The sequence below is a fragment of the Humulus lupulus genome, chromosome 9 (assembly GCF_963169125.1).
Source record: "Humulus lupulus chromosome 9, drHumLupu1.1, whole genome shotgun sequence".
NCBI classification, from domain to species: Eukaryota; Viridiplantae; Streptophyta; class Magnoliopsida; order Rosales; family Cannabaceae; genus Humulus; species Humulus lupulus.
Genome location: NC_084801.1, coordinates 132397748 through 132408725, shown reverse-complemented (window position 1 = coordinate 132408725; position 10978 = coordinate 132397748). Strand labels below are relative to the sequence as shown.

Sequence of the window (10978 nt, the reverse complement as noted above, 5' to 3'; positions counted from 1 at the left end):
CGTTATTGGAATGGAGAACACCTGCGCAAGTATTATCAGTGAACAGTCCTTTTTAAAGGACTGGCTTGTATTAAATTTTACTTTTTACAAGTTTTGCAAAGAGGGTTGGCCACGTTGTATGGCTAATAGCTCGTATATGTAAGATTCTATTTTAGAATCACTCGTAAAGACATGTTTAGTCCATTTTTAATACGAGATTATAAGGGACTGTGCGCAGCCAGTCATTCTTGCCAACCTTTGTAAATTTATATTTACAAGTATTTGTTCATTACGTGTGTTGTTTTGCTGTATTACAAGTATTACTTTTCCACCCGAGCAGAAATGTTCGAACAGGTCATGGTCAAGGCAAGTGACCAAGGACCTAAAGCTCCTCGATCACTTGGGGGGCATATAAGGCACATCGATAGCGAAGCGTACCATGAGGTATGTAAACACATGAACAAAATGAGTGAAAGCATGCTAAGGTACTTAGAGTATTTTTCAAAATTTATATTTTGTTAAATCAAGCCAAAGTACTATGCTAAGTTCGGTCATACGAACAAATGTTATAGTAGATGAAAATATTATAACATTATAAAGCAATCTTTTACACCGCAAGCATCACTGCTTGGATGTAACTGTTCAAGTAAAAGGAAAAGTTTGCTGCCCATGCAGCAAATTCAAAAAAGATATTGTCTTTACATCACGACCCGTGGGTGGTGTAATCAAAAGAAAGAAAAAATAATAATAAAAGCTCAAGAGACGTTGGGAGCAGGAGGGTCTTTATCAGCATTCTGATTGGTCGCATCCTCAGCGACTCCTTCTTCCTCTGCGCCAGCGATGCTTGGGGAAGCAGGGATCCTTGCTCTTGCCTCCTCTTCGGCCAATTGAGCAGTGCAGCGGGCCAGCTCAGCATTTCTAACATCTTCTGAAAGATAGCCGAAGTTGGCGCCCTGATTGTTTTTCCAGAAGTTATAAAAACATCGGAGCGTCGTATTCTTGTACCTTTCCATATCTTTGGCATTAGAAAGCTTCAGCTGCTCTACTTGGCTCTCAAGAGTAGTGATGGCCTCGTCCTTGGACTTGAGCTCCTCACCCAATCTCTTGCATTCTCGATATTGGACTCGGCTGGACTCCTGATACTCCTCCCTCTGCTTCCTTATAGCTGCCTTCAAAGCTTCAGCCTCCGATAGCTTTGTCACCACAGCATCCCTCTGCTGAACGACCGCCTCCAACTCCTTCACATGCCTGGCCTCTACAGCCAAAAGGTCCTCGGCTGCTTTCACCTAATACCTCTCGATAGCCTTCGCCCGAGCCTGGTCGATGGTGGCCTGGGCACGGGTGCGGGCGGCAGTTACAGTCAGCAAAGCCTGTGGACAGAGGATAAAGTTAGAACCTATTGCAAAGAATAAAAGACTAAGGCCAAAGAGATAAGAAGCACTTATGCTGGCCATTTCATTTAGGGCCCTGTTCAGAATTTGATCGACCCCCATAGTCTCTGCCTCAGCCATCGCCTCCTTGCAACGGTCGTACTTCACGATGTGTGCAAGGCGGTCCTTGGCCGCTCGCAGAGCGCGGTTCGAGAGTTTGGCCCCGAGGGCTTCGTCCCGCTGAGTCTGTTCCTTGGCAGCTTCAGGTTGAGGAGTCATCGTCGCAGGTGGAGTTTCCTTTTCAGCAAGAGCCGAAGGCTGAGCAGAAGTTTGCCCAGTTGGCACGTCCTGGGAAGGATCTTCTGTTCGACCCTTCTTGGCAGGAGGTCCCTGGCTTGTTTCGCCATTGTGTCTCCTAGACGACTTCCGCTGAACCAGAGGAACTTCTACTTCCTCCTCAACCTGATATAAGTAAAAAATGTTGGGAGTGGCCATATCTGCATACAAGTAAACACATGCAAATGATAAGATAAAGGCAGATAAAAACTCTCGATAAAACAGAAAAGAGGTCACAATGTTAATACCTGAGCTACAACTACTGGTCACTACACTATTGACTCTATTAGTCATACACTCACTATCTGGCATGAAGAAGTCTGGCCCTAGATTTGGAGTATATATAAAGTTGCCCTCCCCGTCAAACAAGTGACAAGGAATTGGCAAGCTATTTAAAAGCAAAATAACTTTACCGTTCTCATCAGAGGATTCCCCCAAGTCCACAACCGGCTCTTTTTCCTTTTGTTTCCCCTTTCCTTGGGGAGCAGAAGGCCTTTCTACAGAAGGATTGCCCGTGGGCTCCCTGATTGTAACCCTCGTCAGCCTCCTTCGTGGAGGGGACGCAGGAGGTTACTGCTCGGGAACCCCCTCGGCAGTGGCATCGGCTACCACGAGTCCTCTTGTTTCATGGCGAGGAGCCAGGAGGCCAGCTAGCCTCAGATTATCATCAGTGACCAGGGACTTGACGCTTTTTTCTGCGTCTGTCATCCTGGCCAGTGCATTGGACCTCAACACCATGTCTGGTGTTGGGGTCGGACGTAACCATGGGCCTGAAAGACAAAATGTACTTTAAGAAAAATGAAGGGAAATTCACTGATGAAAAGTACCGACCAGTAAAAGCAGCACTTACCTCCTCGAGCGAAGGCCAAGTTGTTGCTGGTTATGTCCGAAGTAAGGAAGTACTCCTTGCTGTACTGCCCCACGTTGGATATGTGCGTGGTGGTACTCATGAACATCCAGTTTGTCTCCTGGTGACAAAGATGGAAGAAGCCCGTCCCATACTGTTGAGGGTTGGACTTGAGGTCAAAGAGATAATTGACCTCAAGTGCCATATATACATCATGTTATCGTCATCGGTCTTTTGATGTTTATTAGTCCTAGGTTTAGCTACTTTAAATAAATCATTATTAAGCGTGAGGGGTTCGTTAGGTTGCAGAATATAAAGCCTGTTTTCCAAACATGAAATACACAATTGTGATCCATTGAAAGAAATAGATATATTAGAACTTGTAAAAGTCATAACAAATTGTTCTAATAGCAACATGGATATTGAAATTAAATGTCTTCTAAAATTTGGAATAAAAAAATACATCTTTCAAAATTAAATATTTATTTGTGAACTTCAGGCGAGCTCTTTCTCTAGCTTGGACCGCAACGAACGCTCTGTTCCCAACTCTAAGCTTTAAGTCGCCTTCGTCCACTTCCTCCCATGATTCAAGAAGTTGTAAAGAGTTACAAACATGGTTAGTAGATCCAAAATCAATAATCCAAACGATTTATCATTCTATAAAACACTTGTTTCTAAGATAAATGAACTATACTCATTACCATTGTTTTTTGCTACTAGAAACTTGAGGCAAACCTATTTCCAATGCCCCTTCTCATTGCAGTGAAAGAACTTAGCTTTACCTTCATTGATTTTCTTTTTCTTCCCCTTAGGCATTTGTGCACTTGGTTGTGCACTCGTCTTTGCAGCCTTTGCAGGCCTGGGGTTGGTGTTTTGTCCACCTTTCTTCTTGTTTCCAGCTTTCGAAGATGAAGCTAGGTTAGCTTCAGCCTTAGCTGGATCAAAAACAACAGCAATAGTCTTCCTTTCTCCTCCCTTCCTTAGTCCACCCATGATTGACTCGAAAGTCTGAAGCTCGTTCATGAGCTGCGTCAGACCATAGTTGAGTTTATTCATCACATAGTTGGTGGTGAACGCTAGGAAAGCTGGAGAGCGACTGTTGGGGATTAAGACGACTTGAGTCTCCTCATCTATTGTAGCTCCATGCAATTCAACTTCCTGAAAGTAGTTCGTCATCTTGATCAGGTGATCACGAACATGCTGAGACGATGCCATCCGAGCTTTGGCATACTTTTTGGTGGCCTAAAAATGAGTCTGCACTGACTCTGCCCCAAGCATGTCTTGGAGCTGATCCATGATTTCGTAGATCGTCTCAACATTCTCCATCTTTTTCTTGAGAGTGTCGACCATACTAGTCAACATGTAGTATCGTGCCTTGTTATTAGCCGCCTGCCAACACTCATATTTGTCTCTTACAGACTTGATAGCACATTCAGCTGGAACTTTTGGGGATTCTTCAGTCATGGCGAACTTGGAGTTGTCACCAATCAACACTATGTTAATGTTCTGCTTTTACTTAAGGAAGTTTTCTCCAGTGAGTTTCTCCATTGAAAGTTGAGAAAGGACGAGAGTAGACACATCCATAATTATACTACATATTATCAATAAAATAGAAATCAATCAAATTTTCTCCATAAAACTTCTATTAACTCTAATTTCAAGAAATAGCATAACATATACCATAAATATGTAAGATATAGAAAAAATATCAAAATAATCATATCTCTATTTCTTTAGGTTTTTAACTATTCTATGATATTGTTGTCCCGGTTGGCGAGAGTAAAAAAAAATATCATTAGTTAAATAGAATTGTAAACTCATTTAATAATGGACACCATTATTAACAACCTACTATTCAATCAAAATAAGAAAAAAAAAAATTCTTATTTTATGAGCTAGACCCACAGTTTCGATAATCGTAGAATTAGTCCTAACAGTCACCATAGGGGTGAGTTTATTAGAATTTGGCATATAATTATCTATCTTTCGAAATCTAACATTGTCAAAATAACTAATGAACACCTTCCGTAGGGGGCCCAATCGAAGCGTCTCGAGGCCCCATTAAGCTTTGACCTTGTTAAACTAACGCTGGAGATCGAATAAAATAAGATCATTGTTTAATTAAAAAATAATATTCTTATTATTAATTTTTGAAAATTAATGACTATGGTTCTCCAAAAAATTGTAAAATTACATTTTTAAAACCAAAGTCCTATAATTTTCTATTAATTCTAAAGTGTCACATTGAAACAAATTCAATTAATTTAGAATTAATTTGTTGCTAATCAATATTTTGGTTTAACTATAATAATGAACTTATACGATTAAGTCCAACTCAGGCAAATGGGCCTTAACAGTTGGGCTTGTATGGAGGAGGGTTGGGTCCAGTATGTCTTTCCCACTACAAAGGCCCCTAAACATCCATACAAGGTCCAAAAGACAAGAATTTAAACATTTGTTTTATTAATTGTTATTAATTGATTAGACTCACTGTAGTCATGCAAAGCAAATGAGCATTCACAAGTGGAATCACCCACAATAAAAGGATTTTAACTTTACATTTTCTAATGGGCCCAAATGAAACCTATCATTTCATGAATGTTTTATTTAGCAAAAACCATATATTAAGCAAACATATGGGTCACTATATGCATCTAAGCTCGATTGCAAAAAAGTGTAAACAAACATGTTATAATTGGATGAGTCTAATCATGTTACTATATGAGCAAGTCTATGCGTTTATGCAAAAATACCACAATTTATTTCATTTGAAAAAATACAACAAATACTTTTCAACAATTTATCCAAAATTCTAATTAATTAAATTTTTGCAAAAATTAAGTCAATTTAAATGTAATTTATCAACAATTAACAAAAATTAATTTACATTTCATTTAATAACAATCAACTTAGTTTAGGTCATTTTCCCCTTAATACGACTGTTTTTTCTACTCGTTTGTGCCATTTTTGTTGGATATTGCTCTATTATTTTGGGTTTCAACCTTTTTTTTTTCTTCATTTTTGTTTTTTTTTTCTTTCAATTTGCTCTCAGTGACTTGCTGGGTTCTAGTTTTCCAGTTGCGAAGGAGGGGGGCCATTGTTGGCTCTGAATGGTCTAATAAAATTTAAAGTGATTACCTTCTTTATTGTCCATGGAAAAAACGATCCCAAAGAAAGCAAACATACCTGCTGCTGAAGGAAATTCTAGTGGAGTGGTGGGTAAAATGTCAAATACATTGCTATAACTCTTTGAAGAGGAATGTAGCTAAACCCAAAGTATTTGTTTATGTTTTTTATTTAAAAACAAATTGCTAAGGCATTGTATTAGATGTGTTTTATGGATTTACAATGATGAGTATTTTTCATGTTCTATTGGCATTTCCTGTTTTAATCTAAAGTTCAATTTGATATATTTACATTTTTATAAATTTTTTGTTTAATTATATTGTTTCTGTAATAATCTATTACATATTTGTAAAGTATGCTTATTGATGATAACATGTTTGGTTTTAGTTCAGTTTAGGATATTATGTTTTAGAATATATCCATTCCTTTATTTTAAACTTATAGTAAAACTACATTTCATAGACTTTTTGGTCTTTTTTGTTTGTTGGTTTTGTGATTCTTTGTTACAAGTTTGTTTAGTTTGCTACTATGTATTATGTTGTCTGTAAAAGCATGTCACAAACCTATGTATTATGCTGTCTGTAAAAGCATGTTACATGTTTGTAACATGTAAATTCATAGTTGTCATTGTCTGTAAAAGCTTGTTATAGGTTCGTAACATGTAAATTCATCGTTGTCTGTAAAAGCTTGTTACAGGTTTGTAACATGTAAGTTCTCTATCATGTTGTTTGGGGGTGCTCAATATCCAAACCAGTCCAATTACCCCGAACTAATCCAATAAAAAAAAAAATTAGATATCCAATTACAATTGGATTGGATTTGTAAACTTAGCATTTCTCTATCATGATGTTTAATGGACTTAATGTTGTAAACTTAATATTTAAAGGACTATAATATGACAATTGCAAATACTTAAATTGGTACTATTACTACATAGTGTCTAGTTTTTTGTATTTTTTTTGTTTTTCATGTTAATTTCTTTAATATCAAAATTTAGGTTCAAAGATAAAAAATAAAAATAAAAAAAATTCGACCCAATCCAATTACAATTGGATTAGATTGGATTTGTAGGCCAAAACAAATTGGATTGAATTGGATGATGATTTCCAACATCCAACATTTAATTGGATTGGATTGGTTAGTAGTAAAAATGTTGGATCGGATCGGATGAGCATCCCTAATGTTGTTTGTAAAAATTTGTTACAAGTTTGTTGCTAAATTTTTAAATAAGTTTATGATTATGACCTTTCAACAATATGATTTTTTCTAATGTAAACTTTGATTACAATTTTGCAAGTTTACAAATAAGTAATTCAAAATCGATTTAAAGATGTTAATATATATGTTGTTCAGGATATGTTTGTAATGGTTTGATGCAAATTTGGAGTTTGTAATAGGCTTTCCGATTGCCTCACCGCCTACAGTGATATTGATTTGGAGTGTGATATTCAACATGTAATGGGATGGGTAATATGGGTAATTGGGTAAAAGTTGATAATAATGGGTTGTGGGTTATCTTATAATAGGCATAGGTTCATGTAATTACATAATTAGTTTAAGATACCGTAATTTTAGAATTTTTTTCCAAATTTGCCGTATATGTGTAAATTTCCCAAACATTTACATATTTGTGTTAATACCACAAAATATTATGGCTATAGTCTTGGGCTTATTGTTTAATACAAGAGAAATTATAATAAATGATCCAAAATAATGGCATGAAAAAGTTAATGTCCTCATTTTTAAAATTGTAGAGAAATGACCCTTTTATATTGTTGATTACCTAATTTATCATTTTGCACTAAGCACAAAGTGAATATTAGGGTTTACCTCACGCTAAAGAGGTTAAAGAGTGTAAAGGTAAATGTGAAATTTCGCTATACTAATTTGTTGTATTGGGCTGTTCATTGATTTTTTTTTTAGAGAATTTTTAAAAAATATGGCTTTTATACAATCAATGTGCAAAAATATGAGAGTTATACTTTTCTTAATTTGTATAAGAAATTTATTAAAGAAAAAGTTAAAGTATGAAAAACACAATTAGTAGCTAACTAAAATATGGAAATGTCATATTTTTTTATCATAGTTATGCTTTATTTGATTTTGAAGGTAATTTATTTATTTATTTATTTTTTCCATCATTTTTTTATTATTATTATTTTTTTCCGTACTTGTTTTTTCTTTCATTTTTTCCTTTTTCTTTTTTTTTTCTACCAATTTTTTCCTTCATCTTTTTTTCTTTCTATTTTTTCATTCTTCTTCTTCATTTTTTTAATTTTTATTTATTTATTTTTTTTCTTTCATTTGTATTGTTTTTTTTCATATTTTTTTAGTTTTTTTTTCATTCTATTTTTTCTTCATTTTTGTATTTATTATTTTCTTCTTCCATTTTTTTTGTTTTTTCACACATATGAGCTTTTTTTTTCTTCTTCCATTTTTTTTTTTCATTTTTTTCTACCAATTTTTTCATTCATATTTTTGTTTCCATTATTTTTCTTCTTCTTCTTTTCATTCTTATTTATTCATCTATTTTTTTTCATTCATTATTTCTTTTGTTTTTTTTCATATATATATTTTTTTCATTTTTGTACTTATTCTTTTCTGATTCTATTTCTTTTTTTTTTTTTCATTTTTTTCACACATATATTTTAATATTACATAATTATTCTACTATTTTTTTATTTATTATCTTTTATTATTGCAATTTTTTTTTATAGTTTTTCCCATTATATGTAAAAAAAAATTCAAATCAATTTTTTCAGCATTTTCTTTTTATTGTAACACTTATAGGAATACCAAAATTTGGAAAGAAAACTAATAAAAATATAAAAACGTGAATGAGTAACTGGTTAGCTTCACATCTTTGTGTGTATATTTCTGAGGGTAACTGGTTACTTTCACGTTCAAGTGTGTGTATATTTATGGTTTCTTTATGGTAACTAGTTACTTATGTTACTAAAATCATAGTTACTTCTTCTTCCTTTTTTAATGAAGTCTTCTTCCATTTTTTCCTTCAAATTTGATGTTTCTTTTCATATTTAATATGAGTAACTCGTCACCCCTCTTAGGTAATTGGTTACCCCTCTTATGGCAGAAAGTTACTCATCTCAAGATAACTGGTTACCCCTCCTGGTGCATGTTATTTAACCTAGCTCTAGGATTTTTTTTAAGATCAATCAAGTAATTGGTTACCCTACCCAGGATTTGAAAAAAAAACATACATTCTTAAAAAAAACATGTTTATAATAAATAAATAATAATTTTAAAAATAATTCATATTACAAACAAAAATTTGCAAAACAACCAAAGAAAAATTTAATATAAAATTAGTAATATAAAAAAAAACAAATAACCTAAAAAAATAATAATCAAATTACAAACATACCCTTCCAAATTTGATTAAGAGTAAAACTATGGCATAAACCAACTTTTATACAAAAATATGGGAAAATAAATCCATAAACGTGAAAATTCTTAAAAAAAGCCATAGATTAACTTTTTTTTTTTTGAAAAAAAAGTCATATTTTTGCACACTCTATTAAAAATCTTATATAAAATGTAAATTTTTTTTTTAAAATTTGAACATTTATTTAAATAATAATTGTTTTTGGACTATTTGGCTTGTTCCCCGTAATACAACCCTACACAACCGAATAGGTTCTAGGCCCAATGGACCATATTATAAAATATTAATTTTTTCAAAATAAAAAATATATAATTTTAATTTAACCTATCTATAAATTCCTCTTCATCCCCTAACCACTTATCTCATTCCTTCCCTCACTCGCTGACGGCCGCCGGCTCCCTCATCTCCTTATTTTCTTCTTCTCTTTTCAGATCTCTGCTTTTTTTCTCTATGTTTATGTGCATAAATAGATAGATTCAATGGCATGTGATGTTATAAAATTGCCCGTACCATCTGATATTCTGATGTATTCATATTTCAAACCTTTCTATGGCCTCTCTTCGGTTTTTTAGGGTTTTCTATATACAGTGGCAGTGACGACTAAATTTATACCATCAAACTTTGAAAGCTTCAAATAAAGCTTGTTGATGCCAACAATACTGTAATATCTGAGCCTTGTTTATTTTTTGTGTGTGGATCTATGATTTGTAAGGCAATAAATTAGAGTCTCTGTAACACTTATTTCAGTAGCGTTTTCAGCGCTGTACGTTGCCCAAAATGATCCCGGGAACTGAGATTCTGGCGTTTTTCTCTATTTTTTTTGAGTTATATGCATTCAGATGTTCCCATATCTCATTTTCTAGTTGCTACTTTTCAAATTTATTTTGTTTTTTTTTATTTAACAAAAGTAATTTAGGGTTTAGTTCTACAATTATATGTTTTCAAGTTGAAGAAATAGTGGATCTAGAAAAACATTTTTATAATAGAGATTAATTTTACAATATGGGTTTGGGTGTTTCTGTAAACAGTCGTATCCAAATTATAAGTTCGGTATTATGTGAAGGCAATAAATTAGAGTCTCTGTGACGCTTATCTTAGTAGCGTATTCATCGCTGTACGTTGCCAAAATGGATTTGGAAACTGAGATTCTGGCATTTGTCCCTTATTTTTTTTGAGGCTTATGCATTCAGATGTTGCTATATTTCATTTAAATTAAAAGAAAGTAGACTAATTCTGGTATTTAAGGAAGGCAATAGATTAGAGTCTCTGTAACGCTTACTTTGGTAGTGTTATTAGCGCTGTACGTTGCCAATATAGATTTTGGGGATTGAGATTCTGGTGTTTCTCTCGTTTGTGAGATTTATCCATTCAGATATTCCCACATTTTGTTTTTGAATACGAGTATACTAGTTTTGTTCACTCAATTTGATTTAATGGATTGTCTAATTTTGGGCTTCTTGTTATTTTTTTGTTTTTGTTGCCACCTTCTACTAATGGTGGCAGGAACCAAATTAAGAAGAGCAAGTGAAGTTGTGATGAAAACCATGGTATGATATTACGTGTAATTTTTGAACTTTTTTCGAGTATGTTAGACTTTGATGATACCCTATCTCAGTTTCAAAATCGTCAAAGCAAAATTGGAAACAGGTTTAGACAACATATTTTCTCTCACAAATCCTCAAATTAAATTGGAATTCAGTCCACAAAAAATTCATGAGATGTTATGGTTCCTGATTCATGTTGGTGCTTGTTAGCATGAAGAAACTATCTCGGTTTGCACCGATTAAGATTTGGAAATTTCTTTCTATGATGTATAATTATTCTAAAACTATGCCATTAAAATGGATTCCCCTTTCATTTTTGAGTTTTATTTGTATTTTTTTCTTCAAATGTAAAACATTGTAAAATTGCCAA

General features: G+C 33.7%; 2 non-coding genes across 2 annotated transcripts; both read left to right on the top strand.

The window, feature by feature from the left end:
• The first annotated feature begins 9545 nt into the window (after positions 1–9545).
• LOC133803074 (small nucleolar RNA snoR117) lies at positions 9546–9620 on the top strand. Its single transcript, XR_009877805.1, has one exon. It is a non-coding gene; the product is annotated as a small nucleolar RNA snoR117 (small nucleolar RNA).
• A 32-nt stretch (positions 9621–9652) lies between these two features.
• On the top strand, positions 9653–9740 carry LOC133803073 (small nucleolar RNA snoR116). The gene has a single exon (XR_009877804.1). It is a non-coding gene; the product is annotated as a small nucleolar RNA snoR116 (small nucleolar RNA).
• Positions 9741–10978: the final 1238 nt, after the last annotated feature.